Source organism: Cornus florida, unplaced genomic scaffold, assembly GCF_030987335.1.
Source record: "Cornus florida cultivar Cherokee Brave unplaced genomic scaffold, ASM3098733v1 CherokeeBrave_3.0.0_Hap2_Chr03, whole genome shotgun sequence".
Taxonomy (NCBI): Eukaryota; Viridiplantae; Streptophyta; class Magnoliopsida; order Cornales; family Cornaceae; genus Cornus; species Cornus florida.
The window spans coordinates 92,326,918-92,339,761 of NW_026775573.1; positions in this window are offsets into that span (position 1 = coordinate 92,326,918).

Consider the following 12,844-nt stretch of genomic DNA (forward strand, 5'->3'; position numbering starts at 1 on the left):
TTTAGTTAAGGACCCGGTTAATGGTTCGGACCCATGGGTTCGGGTCGTTACAAATTTGGTATTAGAGCCATGGTTCGAAAACCATTAGGACGACGGGTAGAGGCCTACCTAGGGCTATGTGGGAAGTCATTTGCATTATTTGTGTGACTACTTGCTAAAGTGTTTTATTATTTGAAAAGCAAGCTTAACTGTTTACTTGTTTACATGTTTATATGCTCACGGTTTTGAAAGACATACTTCTTTGCTATGTGTTTGCATGTTTATATGTTTATATACTAAGGTTTATGTTACATGGCCATGTACGAGGACTAGTTAGATGATCTAACCGTGTAAATGAAATAAGAAAGAAAAGAAAAACACGTTGATTGTGTATGAGGAGTATGGTGTAGGCACGGTGTGTGTAGTTCTAATTTAAATGCTAATGTGACAAGTAATGAGCATGGTATATACCAACGTGTTTCATGTAATATTATGGGTTTCATTCATTTTATATACATATATGGCCTTGTTCTTATGTGGTTATACGGTTAAGCATTGGGATGGTTACTAGTACAGTGGGGTACTTATCATAACATTGAGGGTTGTGTAAGTTTTGACTTGAGTAGGCGAGGAGCTCGGTTACTCTAGGATTGTTTGGGTGCCGGTTTTTGTCAAAATAATGGCGTGGGCTTCTAGCTTGTGGATTGAGCTATTTGGCATATAGTCATCCTAATCTTCTTAGTTGCATTTTGTGCTGTGCTTAGAGCACGACTTTAGAACGGATTCATATTTTATGGCAAGGTGCCCTTATTGTGTGAGTTTTATGTATTGGTGTATGGTTTACGTGACCGTAGAGGTCAAGTGTACGAGTGAGGGTTTTGGTATGACTTTAAGAGGTCGGTGTTTGCGACTCATGTCACGGTTTGGTGTGGAGGTTCTTTTCGAACCAATCGTGGTAGGTGTGACAAGGGTTGATTGAGTCACAAATGTAGTCTATAGATTGTAAAGGTGTATCTCAAACATATTGGAACAGCTTAAGGAATTGTGTTGGTTTTGATTGTCATGAGAATTTGTTAGATCCTGTAGGTCTATGGTAATTTAGGACCGGTTATCGGATGTAGATCATTTCATGGTCTTAAAAGAATCTGTTTTGGAGACTGGTTTATCGAGGAGTGATTCTCATTTAGGATAGTTACAGGAGCATGTTACGGGTAATCGACTCTCGGTGAGTTAGTTGCATGGCTCAGTCGATGAGCGGGGTTTTGGGTTGGCACGACTATCTAAAGGGTCTCGAGGTGAGGTATAGCAGTCAGTTATAGTTGTGTAGTACAGGGTTGCATGATAAGGCAGGTAGTACAGGGTCTTTGGAGTGCTTAGTTGTTTATGGATGAAGTGATAGCTGGTGAGTATTGTGTTATCAAATGAATTGTGTTCTAGAATTTGAAAGCCGTGAATTTAGGTTGTATTTCAGATTGTGTCTGGCGTATTTGGGGTTAGTGCTTGTTCTTTGAGGATTCGAAGAGATAGACTAATGATTGGAGTGATTGGGACGAGGTTGATTTTGTAGGTTAGTTGGTAGCCCTATTTGATTTTTGTCAGGGCCAAGAGTGTTCTAAGGAACAGTGAAGAAGAGAGGTAGTGATGTTGAACCTGGAGTGTGAGGTTTTCTCATTTAGGCACGTAGATCGCCTTAGAAAGAGTGGTTTAAGCACTTGATTAAGAATTAATGATTGAGTGCATTGTTGGTGGTTTTGAGGAGACTGTTGGGTGTTGAGCATTCTGAGATTGTGCCCATTTTATTTCGAGAATTTGTTAGCATGGCATTACCGTAGGGAGGTTCTTTTCTAGTGGTAAATAGTGATTGTTGTGGGGAGTATCGAGAGTTATGCTTGTTCTTTTGTTGCAATGATATTATCTTAAGGATATTAGAGGAAAAATCCTTTAGTAGTGGCTTGATGATCTGGTGGGATGATAGGATATAACTGTGGTTGGAATGAGTGGCAGTAAAGGTGTTATGGTGTGATGATTAGTGCTGATGAGCGGAACAATTTGAGGCATGATCCGAGAATGGATTATTGATTATGAATTGTTTGTTGTATGTTGTTAGGTAGTTGATGGGGTTGTGCGCCAGTTGAGGCGATTGTGGTCAGCTTAGTCTTTGGAGTCAGCAAGGATGATGTTGCCATATAGGCACCTTTTTCTTGTGGCGAGTAGTGGGTTGTTGTGACTAAGGTCACGAGTCTTGTGTGTACGGTGTTCGAGGTAGTGTCGCCTTGAAAGGTGAAAGTGGAATGGATGGTAAAGTGTCATTTTAAGGCTTAGAGGTTGTCATTTAGGAGTGACGGTTTCCAGATGGAACGGGACGCGGTGTCCGAAGGGCTGTGATTGTTTCTAGTGTTTGTGTGTCGTGAACTTTGGTACTCTTGTCTGGTTGGTTTTGGTTGGCATGAGTATCGCAGTGCAGCATATGCGAGGTTTTGTGTTAGTAGTATTTGACAATTCGTTGGTGGCGAGGTCGCCTAGATTTAAGTGCGTAGTCTCGTATGTGTTCCAGTTGATTTTTTTCCCTATGTGTAAAGGGGGTTCAGTTTATCTCAGATGAGATTAGGTGTCCATGGTTGGACGATTGGTGTGTAGTGTATGACAAGGAGTCGAGTACATTTAGGTGTGAGTCGTCAGTCTCCTATAAAAGTGGGGTTTGTTACCCTTTCCATTTGTTTTAGTCCTGGCAAAGACGTTATTTTTCATGAGTCTTGTTCTCCATTTAGGAATTGTGTGCATCCGTGGTTAGAAGGACCTGTGTGTGGTTTGTTGCATTGTTAGAGTTTATCGGTGGAGGTCCTGGTTGAATGGGTTGACTCACTTCCATGGAGGGAGGTGGAGTCTTAGGTCTTTGCAATGCTTGTTCTGAGAATGGTTTTGACTGGTGGAATGTGAGGCACGGGTTGCTGAATAGGGATTTTGTTTCAGGTGTAAGGTGCTATTGGAGATGGCTAGGGGTGTGTTATGAATCATAAGCTTGAGGATGGTTAGGTGATGTGATGCGAGTCATGTACTCAGGTGTTTTTATTGATGTCTGATTTAAGCAGTGTCTTGAGGACACGTATTGGTATTGTTTGAGTGCTAAGCGGCTAGAGACTGATTGTGTGATTCCATTAAGGAATAATAGGGATGATTGACTTTGGTTTTGAGGTTTCAGACATGAGACAATTGTATTGTACGTTTTGAAGAAATAAGAATCGAATCGAATGACGTTATGATGTTGATTACCTGTTGTAGGTAATATGAGGTGACTGAAAAGCTTTTAGGTTGATTGATGATTGTTGTATTGGCACTGTGTTACTTTAGCTTGTTATGATTGAGGCATGATTAGGGTTTTTAGAGCTGGTATGTGACTGTATAGTTGTTGAGGTTATGAAGAGCGACTGATTGATTAGAGAGTGGATCTTGTGGTTGTTTTGAGAACTATGTGGGGTTGTGTTTGAGGTTTAGACCTGAGGACAGGAATGACGACTGTGTTGAGATCGGATCGATGATGAGAATGGCCTGGCCAACCATTTCTCCCGAGTCAGTCCATCTTTAGCATGATACTGGGTCGAAGGTCCACGATTGTTTTAGTTTGTCAGAAATAGTGAGAGCTCAAAATTGTAGATTGTGTCGGTGTGACAGTGTGGATTTAGGTGGTTGTCACGGATAATGAGGTGTGTTAGGTAGGATCAAGTGTCTGATAAAAGGTTTGTGGTACGATCATCGATTATTGAAGATCTTGTTTTGAGGATTTGTGTCCAGGTTACAAGGCAATATGTTTTATTATTTTGGTGACTTGTGATTATGTAATCGTTGGGGGGTCTATCGTTTTATCTTTTTGAAGTTGTCTGACGGTGTAGCTTTGTGTTAGATGACGAGTATTGGTTGACAGAGATGTGTAGAGTGTGATGGATAGGGTTCTTCATTTGGGATTTTGTGTGTGTCCTTTGAAGGATGAGTGGAGGTTGGATGTTGTTACATTCCAAGGTCTTGCAACCATTTTCCTTTCGGGTTTTGGAGCCTTTCATGGCTGTGTGGAGTAGACTGATGTTCGTTTTGAGTCAGGCGTAGAGCCTAGTTGGTCTTATGTTATGATAAGGTGAGAGATGAGTACCTGTATTGGGTTTTAGTGGCAGTAGTGTGTGATTACCTGGTGACGTCCGGTGTCAAAGGCAATAATGTCAGTGAGTTTATAGTCTCGGGGTTTTGTGTGGTATTCTAGGAAAGTGTGTGGTTGTGGGCCTTCTTCATAAGGAGGGTAGATTTTGAGGACGAAATCTTTTTAAGGAGGGTAGATTGTGATATTTCCATTTTCCATCATTTATCATTTTTTTCGAGAATTTTTGTTGTTACAAAGGCATTTTCGTCTTTTACCGTTTTGCGTACCGAGCACTGCAGAGTGTGCCGGTTGTGTCCGAGAGTTGTTTGGAGCATTTCATTGAGTCCAGGACTCTTTGAAATGCAAGGGTAACCATTTTCGCATTTTTTTCATTTTTCGGGCTGGACGATCCCGTGTGGGACCCGCTACCGGAAATGTCGCATACGGGGGCGTTGGTTGAGTTCATTTGCATCACATTTATTTTTATTTGATATATTTTATGTGGTTATAAATTTTTATATGTGTATATCTATATTATTGTGGTGGAAGGAAATTAAAAGAAAAGAGAAAAAAGAAAATAAAAATTTTGGTGGTGGGACCCACCACTCACACAATTTATGGCCAAGAGAGATCCCTTTGATCTCACATCTCTTTTCCTCACTCTCTCTCTCCCGTTGGTCTCTCTTCCCCACCCTTTTCCTTGTTTTTTTTTCTTTTTCTTTTCTATCAAAGCTATAAAACTTGATTTCTCCCTCAATACTTGGTATTTTTGAGTGCCGTTTGCGGCAAATTAAAGAGCTCGGCGAGATCTACAATTTGATCGGAGCAATTTCTTGTTTGAAGCACTTTAAGGAATTCGTGATCTAGGGCTCAAATTGGGGATTTTTGCTTGTCTTGAGGTAAGGCTTCCTAATTCCCAATTTCTTGTTTCCTTGTAAATTTTCTTTCAAAATTTGATGTCAAGCATGCTTAATTTGAGTCGATTGCCCTTAAAATGATGTAATTGTTGTATTTGAAGTTTGTGATCATATGTATTGATGGAATTATGTGATAAGCATGCCTAAATGTTAATTTCCATGGTTATGGTGTTTATTAATTTCCTAGAAAATTGCTATGAAGAAGCATGTTAAATTGTGCAGTGTAAATTTCCTTTATTTTCACATTATTGGAAAAGTATGTAACATGCACTCATGACATTAGGCATGAAAGAAATGAGCAAAGTTATTTGAATTGGAAAAAGAAAGGGGTTTTAGGAAGAAATTTGATTAAATGGTTTTAAGAAAACCTGGTCGCCGCGTAATCTAGAGAGAACTGGGGGAAACACCCTAGCGTGGTTGAGCTATCTGGGCCCCAAATGATGCCGTGGAGGTACCAAAGGTCAGGGACTGTAGCCAATCATTCTCTCGTGTCGCTGCAGAGTCACCAACGAACGGGTTATATTAACAGTTTGAAAAGTAATGGATGATTTTGAAAATGAGGAGTGACATACATGGCATTACATCCGTAGCACAGCATTTGCTTGTTTTGAACTTGAAAATTGATGTTGTATTTTCCCCGACTTAGTATGATCCTGTTCCCTATTGTTCTATTTATTGTTTGGATTCACGGGGTCACAAGAGGTGTATCTTAGGCACCACCTACTGAGCAACTTGCTCACCCCATTACATTTATCATTTTTCAGGGCTCGGAAAGGAAGTAGTTGATGCAGACCCATCAAAAGGCTAAGGGGGACTAGAAATCCATTTTTCTGTCATCTTTTGTATATTTGCCATTTTTTTGTAAAGTCTCAAACCATAGTAAAGTGTATTCATTTTATGAACCGTAGTCATGTATTGTAATTATAACACTTGGTGGTATTTTGAAGTAAAATGAGACTATATAATTATTTCATGAAATTATATTCTGACCAATTATAGATATCTTTCAACTGTATTATATCATGTTCTATTGCCGTGAATTCGGAAATTGATGGCCAGTAGAGATTTGGCTCAGAATTAACATAGTTGGTGTCCATTCTAGAGGGTTCAGGGGTGTGAGGCCTTGTTTCAGCCGACTGACCCTCACCATCAGCCGACCGAAACCCCAGGTTCGGCTGACTAAACCCCCTCCACCAGTCGATCGACAAGCCTACAGTAAAAGTCCCAAGAGCATGTTGATTTCAGAATCGTTTCAGTCGGCCGACCCTGTAGGTCAGTCAACTGAACTTACCCCTTTCAGCCAGCCGATGATGGCCCATCAGCTGGCTAATCATCCCCTTTTGACCTGCAATGTTTAACTATCCTTGTAAGATTGTGTTCTAGGTTATTTTGAACCCCGGAGTGACCTTTATGATGGTTATGAACAGAGGAAGTGGAGATTTTGACCTAGTTGACCTCGGGTTCGATTAGGGACCCGGTTAACAGTTCGGACTCACGGGTTCGGGTCGTTACACAGCTGAAATCAAAAGTCCATAATTTACAACATTATACAAATTATACTAAAGTTTTATAGAATAGTGAAGATTTACATTTACAAAATATTAAAGTTCTAAACAAAAATAATAAAAAAAAATATAAATCTCCAATCCCGTCTAAACTTGTGGTGGATGGTCGTCCGCCACCTCTTTTCCGTGTTCTGAAAAATATTTATAATTAGGAGTGAGCAAAATTGCTTAGTAGGTGGTGCCTAAGACACACCTTTTGTGACCCCGTGAATCCAAACAAGGAATAGGAATGAAGAAATTGGGATCATACCACTTCCAGGAAAAACATAACCACAATAGCAACATTAATAATTCAAGTCATGAATGAAATATGCCGTGCTATGGGGTGCAGTGTCATGCAATGTCGCTCCCCATTTTCAAAAGATTTTCTGTCATCATTTTTCCAAACTGCTAATGCAACAATTCCCATGGCAGCTCCATGGCGGCACGAGAGAAGGATTGACTAACTGTCCCTAACCACAAGGCAACTCTAGGGCGTCATTTGGGGCCCAGTTAACTCAACCACACTAGGGCAGTCTCCCTAGTTCCCTTTAGGTCACATTAACGTCATGGACCCATAGGCAACTCCTAGGCGACAGGGTTTTTCACAAACCTTTCATCAAAACTTTTCCCTAAAAACCTTTTTTTTTTTTAATTCACTTCCAATCACATTGCCCATTTTTCTTACCCAATGCTATGTATGAATATCACATACTTTTCCAATGTAATGACAATAAAAAAAAATTTATATTACACAATTCAACATACTTTCACATAGCAATTTCTAGCAAATTAATAAGCACCAAATGTATGGAATTTAAAACATTAGGCATGCTTTTCATACAAATCAATTAATACACATATTTAGAGATTTTATATTACACAATTCAATATACTTTCACATAGCACTTTCTAGCAAATTATTAAACACCAAAGGTATGGAATTTAACACATTAGGCATGCTTTTCTCACACAACAGTAACAATACACATAATTATAATTTTCACATACAACAATTGAATCATATTAAAGAAATTCATCACAATTATAGCATGCTAGACGACAAAACATGGAGAATAATTCACTAAAATCCAAGAAGTTATTGATTAAACACCCCTACCTCAATTTGGTAGAAAAACCCCTAAATGGGTCCAAATTTTCAGAATTCTTAGAGTGGCCAAAAGCTAAAATTGTTTATATAGACTTGAAGATCTCACCGAACTCTTCGAATTGCCGCAAACGGCACTCAAAAATTCTCACCAGTTGAGAAGTAATCAAAGTCTAAAGATTGTAAAAGAAAAAAGAAAAAAAGAAGAGAAAAGAGGGAGAGAACCGGCTGCGGGAGAGAAGAGAGAAGAATTGAGGTCATGAAATGACCTTGTGGTCATTAAAAGTCTTAAGGCATAGTGGCGGGCCCCACGAGCTACAAAAAAATCTTTTTTTAACTAACACCTATATACATTAACTAATAACAACCACAACTAAGCACCCTACCACATAAAATGCATTAAATAATAATAAATAAAATGCAATTGATCCAAAATAAAAATTCTCCTATACAGATAAATCGATGGTGGGTCCCACCCGGGACTTTCCTACCCGAAAAATGAAAAAAATGCCAAAATGACAACCGTTACATTTCCAAGAGTCCTAAACTCATGAAATGCCTCCAACCAACTCTCAAATACACTCAGCACACCTCGCGGTGTCCGGCACGCAAAACAAGAAAAGACGAAAATACCTTTAAAAAATCAGAAAATTTCAAAAATTAGAAGATGGTAAAATTTGGAAACATTACATCTTAGGATTAATAAACTCTATTGAAAAATTTCAAATATTCCTTAATAAAGAATTTCTTATAAGAACAGATTGTGATAATATAGTTAAATTTGCAAACAAAGCAAAATAACAGCGAATGTCTGCAAAAAGATGGATTTCCTTTATTGATTGTATTACTAGGAGAGGTTTTAAACCCATATTTGAACATGTCAAAGGAAAGGACAATTATTTAACAGATATTCTATCCCATTTACTAATTGATTGTTAAATTTTGTACGTATGGAAAAAAGTAACAACAACATCTATAGTCTTATACCAGGCACTTCTAACCCGCTTTTGATTATCCAAAACCCAGTTCAACAGTTCCGTACTAAACATAATCTTTTTTCAGATCAAAATTTATTTTAGATAATCTTTGGTTTAAAAGAAATGCACCCGATAGATCCATCGTCAGAAATTTAAATATCTTAAGTGAATATTTTGTAGTATCTAACCAAACATATCATAATCTCTGGCAAGAACACCAGATTCTCATCTCTCATTTTATAAAGTTGAATTTAACTTATCAAAATGCGACAGCAAACCCTACAGCTGAACTAACCTTTTTCTGAATAAAGGACTAATGAAGATAAAAATCTTCAGAAAGTTCAATTTTTGCAGGTACAAACAACGTATGACAACCTACTACCCATTTTCTCCCCGACTTACAGAGAAATCCTTAGACAACAAGTCTAGCTCTTTCCTGAAGACATAAAAGAACTAATCATTGAAGAAGCAAAGTCTGATGGATTCAAAGAATGGGTTGATATCCAAAACTACCTCAGAAACAACAGTCCACCCAAAGGATCTCGTTACCATTATCTTTCTCTACGCCTTGTACAAAATTATGACGTTCTTTCCATAGTTTTGTTAGATATAGACCTTGTTTTTTATTGTCCCATTAATATCACCAGAAAGACATGCTTCTTAACAAAAACCATCTGTTGCTCCACAAGTAAACTCCTAGAATTAGGAATGGTCAATAACATTACCATACCCAAAGACATGCCTTTAGAAGTTTTAGAAGCTTTTAATTTTTTTGATTGCTCAAACCAAACCATCCTCTTTGAACAATCTCATTGGCACTAAAACTATATGCCAAAAAGTCAAATTCTCCTTCAAATCCATAGCACTCCCCCAGAATGGGTAAAAGATGGAGCTGTAATTATTGGACAATATAGGATCTATATTAATTTAGAACCAGTTGAAGTTCAAAACTAGTTACAACACACCTCCTTTGTTAATGATTTTCGTAACCATATAGAACCAGCATAGGTAATGATTTTTGTAACCAGCATAGGATCTATATTAATTCAAAACCAATTGAAGTTTAAAACTAGTTACAGCACACCTCCTTTGTTAATGATTTTTGTAATCATATAAAACCAGCCACATTTGACCATTTAATGTATTATAAACCATACGAACAACTTAACCCAAGTTTTAACCATGGTTTTAGATTTTTATATCATAATATTAATATGGATATTTTTATCAAAACCAGAATTCCATATGTCATCAGATCTCCCTCAGAAATTGAAATCTCACTAGAAGTTGCGGCTATAATAGATAAGAAAGAAGAATGCATCAGAGGACTACATACTCAGTTAGATAATCCATCAGATGAAGGAAACAACAGCTCACCAGACAGCACTGAAGAGAGAAATCTGTTTAATATGCTAAATGTGTAATAATTTCGCCAGAAGAATCTAGAGAGCACTCCAGTGTCAAAAAGTCCACAGTAGAATTCACTTTCAGGGACCAGTTATAGATAAGATTCCATCAAAAATGCAGATTTTGAAGATAAGAATCCACCGAAAGCAGATTCTGAAGTCATATATTTCTAAAAGACAATAGTTTAAAGATAAAGGTGTCCTGCAATAATTCAAAGAACCTTATCTCTAAAGCATCTTACATCTCAGCCATCTATGCAGCATCTGCAATCTCAAGCGTTGATCCATCCCTCAAATCACTCTATAAAAGAAAGCTTTCAGCTCAAGAGAAGATCATCGAGTTCACAGCCATTAAGTTTTAGCTTCCATTAAGCATTCCAGCCTTCAACCGTAGTTTCCTAGTGTGTTTTCTTTTGTGATTTCTTTCAGTGTGTTTTCCTTTTGTAAAATATTGTATGAGAGTGTATCAATGTATATATTTCCTATGAAATAAATCATCCAGTTTGCTCTTATTCAAAAATTCTTTTTCCTTATTTAATATTTTCAGTACTTTCGGGCAAAAGACTTCAGTTGACAAAAAGATCAAATATATAGATTTTATTTAGCCACACAGTGTAGATCCTAGAATTTTCTTGAATCCAACCAGTACAAACAGTCTTAGTTTTAATTTAGCAATTTCTTTTGTGAATTGACTCAAATTGTTGGCTTGTTGGCCCGTTCTTGTCAGTGTTCAGGCATTTTTACAGGGCGTTATCAAGTTTGACAGTCATTTCTGTGATTTTATTGTTAAATTTATGTCCATGTTATTGCATGCTTCTTTCCGGTTCAATTGAATTTAATTTTGATATCATAGCTATACTGTTTCGTTAAATTTAATTTATATATAAGATTTTTTTGTCTAAAGAAGTCTATAAGTCCATATTAATCTAGTGTGAATATTTAGAAAAAATATTAAATATTTTGTTTAAGGATCTTTCCGTGTAATTATTTCATGCTCTAATGTTTTTATGTTATAATAACATATTGTTTTGGGTTATTATAATAATATAACTTGTTGTGTGGTTCAAAGTAGAAATTAAGTTCATTTTTCAAAAATAGTTCATGTGATCCTTCCATGTATTTAAAATAGTTTGTGTGGTATTCTCATTTTCTTGTTGTTTTAAAACTTTGACTTCATTATAGTTTAATATTTGCCCCCCTTGAACCTATGTATTGGTAGTTATTCCTTATCTTAAAGAGTTAATATTATCTTTCTCCAAAATGAACATATATAGATGGGCAATAAGGAGGTACTAGAAGCTTGAAAATAAATGGTGCATGTGATTTTCATATATTTGTATTGTATATGTGTTGTATCTCTATCTACGGTCTATGATGGTGGGGGCACTTTTTTTTTTTTTGTTTTGAAAGGTTGGTGGGGACACTTTTCTCCTCTCCTAGTGGGTAGAGAGAGGAAATAATGCGACTTCTTGGACAGGTTCTAAATTCTGGGGCCCATAAACAATTAAATACTAGTTTTTTTAATAACCGTGTTAACCAACTCTTTGGTTGTCATTTTCTTCAAGGTGGTTCCATCTTTTTTGTTTTGTATACCTGTAGATTTGGCAATATTTAGAAGGATGTCCTCATGGTAAAGGAACCCTAATAACGCGTTTGGCTGGTTATGATTTGATGATATTGGACCATATTACGTGGGACCCTCAAGAAATGGAAGACTTGGCTCTCCTTGAGTTATGAAATTTGGATTAGATGCTAGGAATGTTCAATTGAGTGAGTGGTCACCTCTGCATTACAAGGACACAAAGGAAGTGGGGAGTTTGAACCGAAGATATTAGGATTAACTATTATTCATATTATAAATTTTTGTTCTGTTTTTTATTTATACCTCAATAATTACCTGCACAATTCTAACATAATATAAAATAACTTAAATATTTTTAACTTTATCAAAACAACTCTTTAAATTAAATAATAGATAAAAGATTAAAATATCCTTAAATATTTTATAAATTTACAAATCATATTATGTATCTTTATTGTTTCTTATATTATATATATATTATCTTTTTGCCGGATTCGTGTATTGGCGGGTATGCGGTTGGTTGTGATAGATGGATTTAATAATGAGGGTATAATAGTCATTTAAGTAACTTGGTATTTAGGAATAAATGGGAAACATTAGGGGCAAAATTATCTTTTTTTATATTTTTAACGAGATTGACGAAAAAATAATTACAGACCTAACTCATTGCTAACTCATTGCTGTTTCAAAAAATGTTCGAAAGTAATATTTGACCAAATAGTATCAATAAGATTAACCCAAGATATTAAGTCTGCCATATCATCTTATTAGTTCTCTCAATTAATAAAAATTCACTTTATAATAAAATGAGGCTTGAAAAAAAGTAATACATCTGGCTCACTCAGTATATATTCTTGAATTGGATAAACTAGATATGATATTCTTATAGTGTCGTGGCGTTAATTATTGTAAAAAATAGGCTACAAACTCATTCCAAATTGTCAGTGGTGTTAAATTTCGAATTCATTTGGAGCCTTTATTTTATTGAAGTGAACAATCAGAAAGAGAACTTAATGGTACATAGAAAATGCACTAGCAACCCTTTGAAAATAACCCCCCGAGTCCAAAGCAATATTTAATTAAATCAATCCTGCTCACTTCACACTAAATAATCTGTGTTAAAAGGGAAAATTGTGTTTCCGTGTAGCATGACTGGAATACAGACATGCAGCTTTCCTTGCTGATTACAGATGAGTTGAATATAA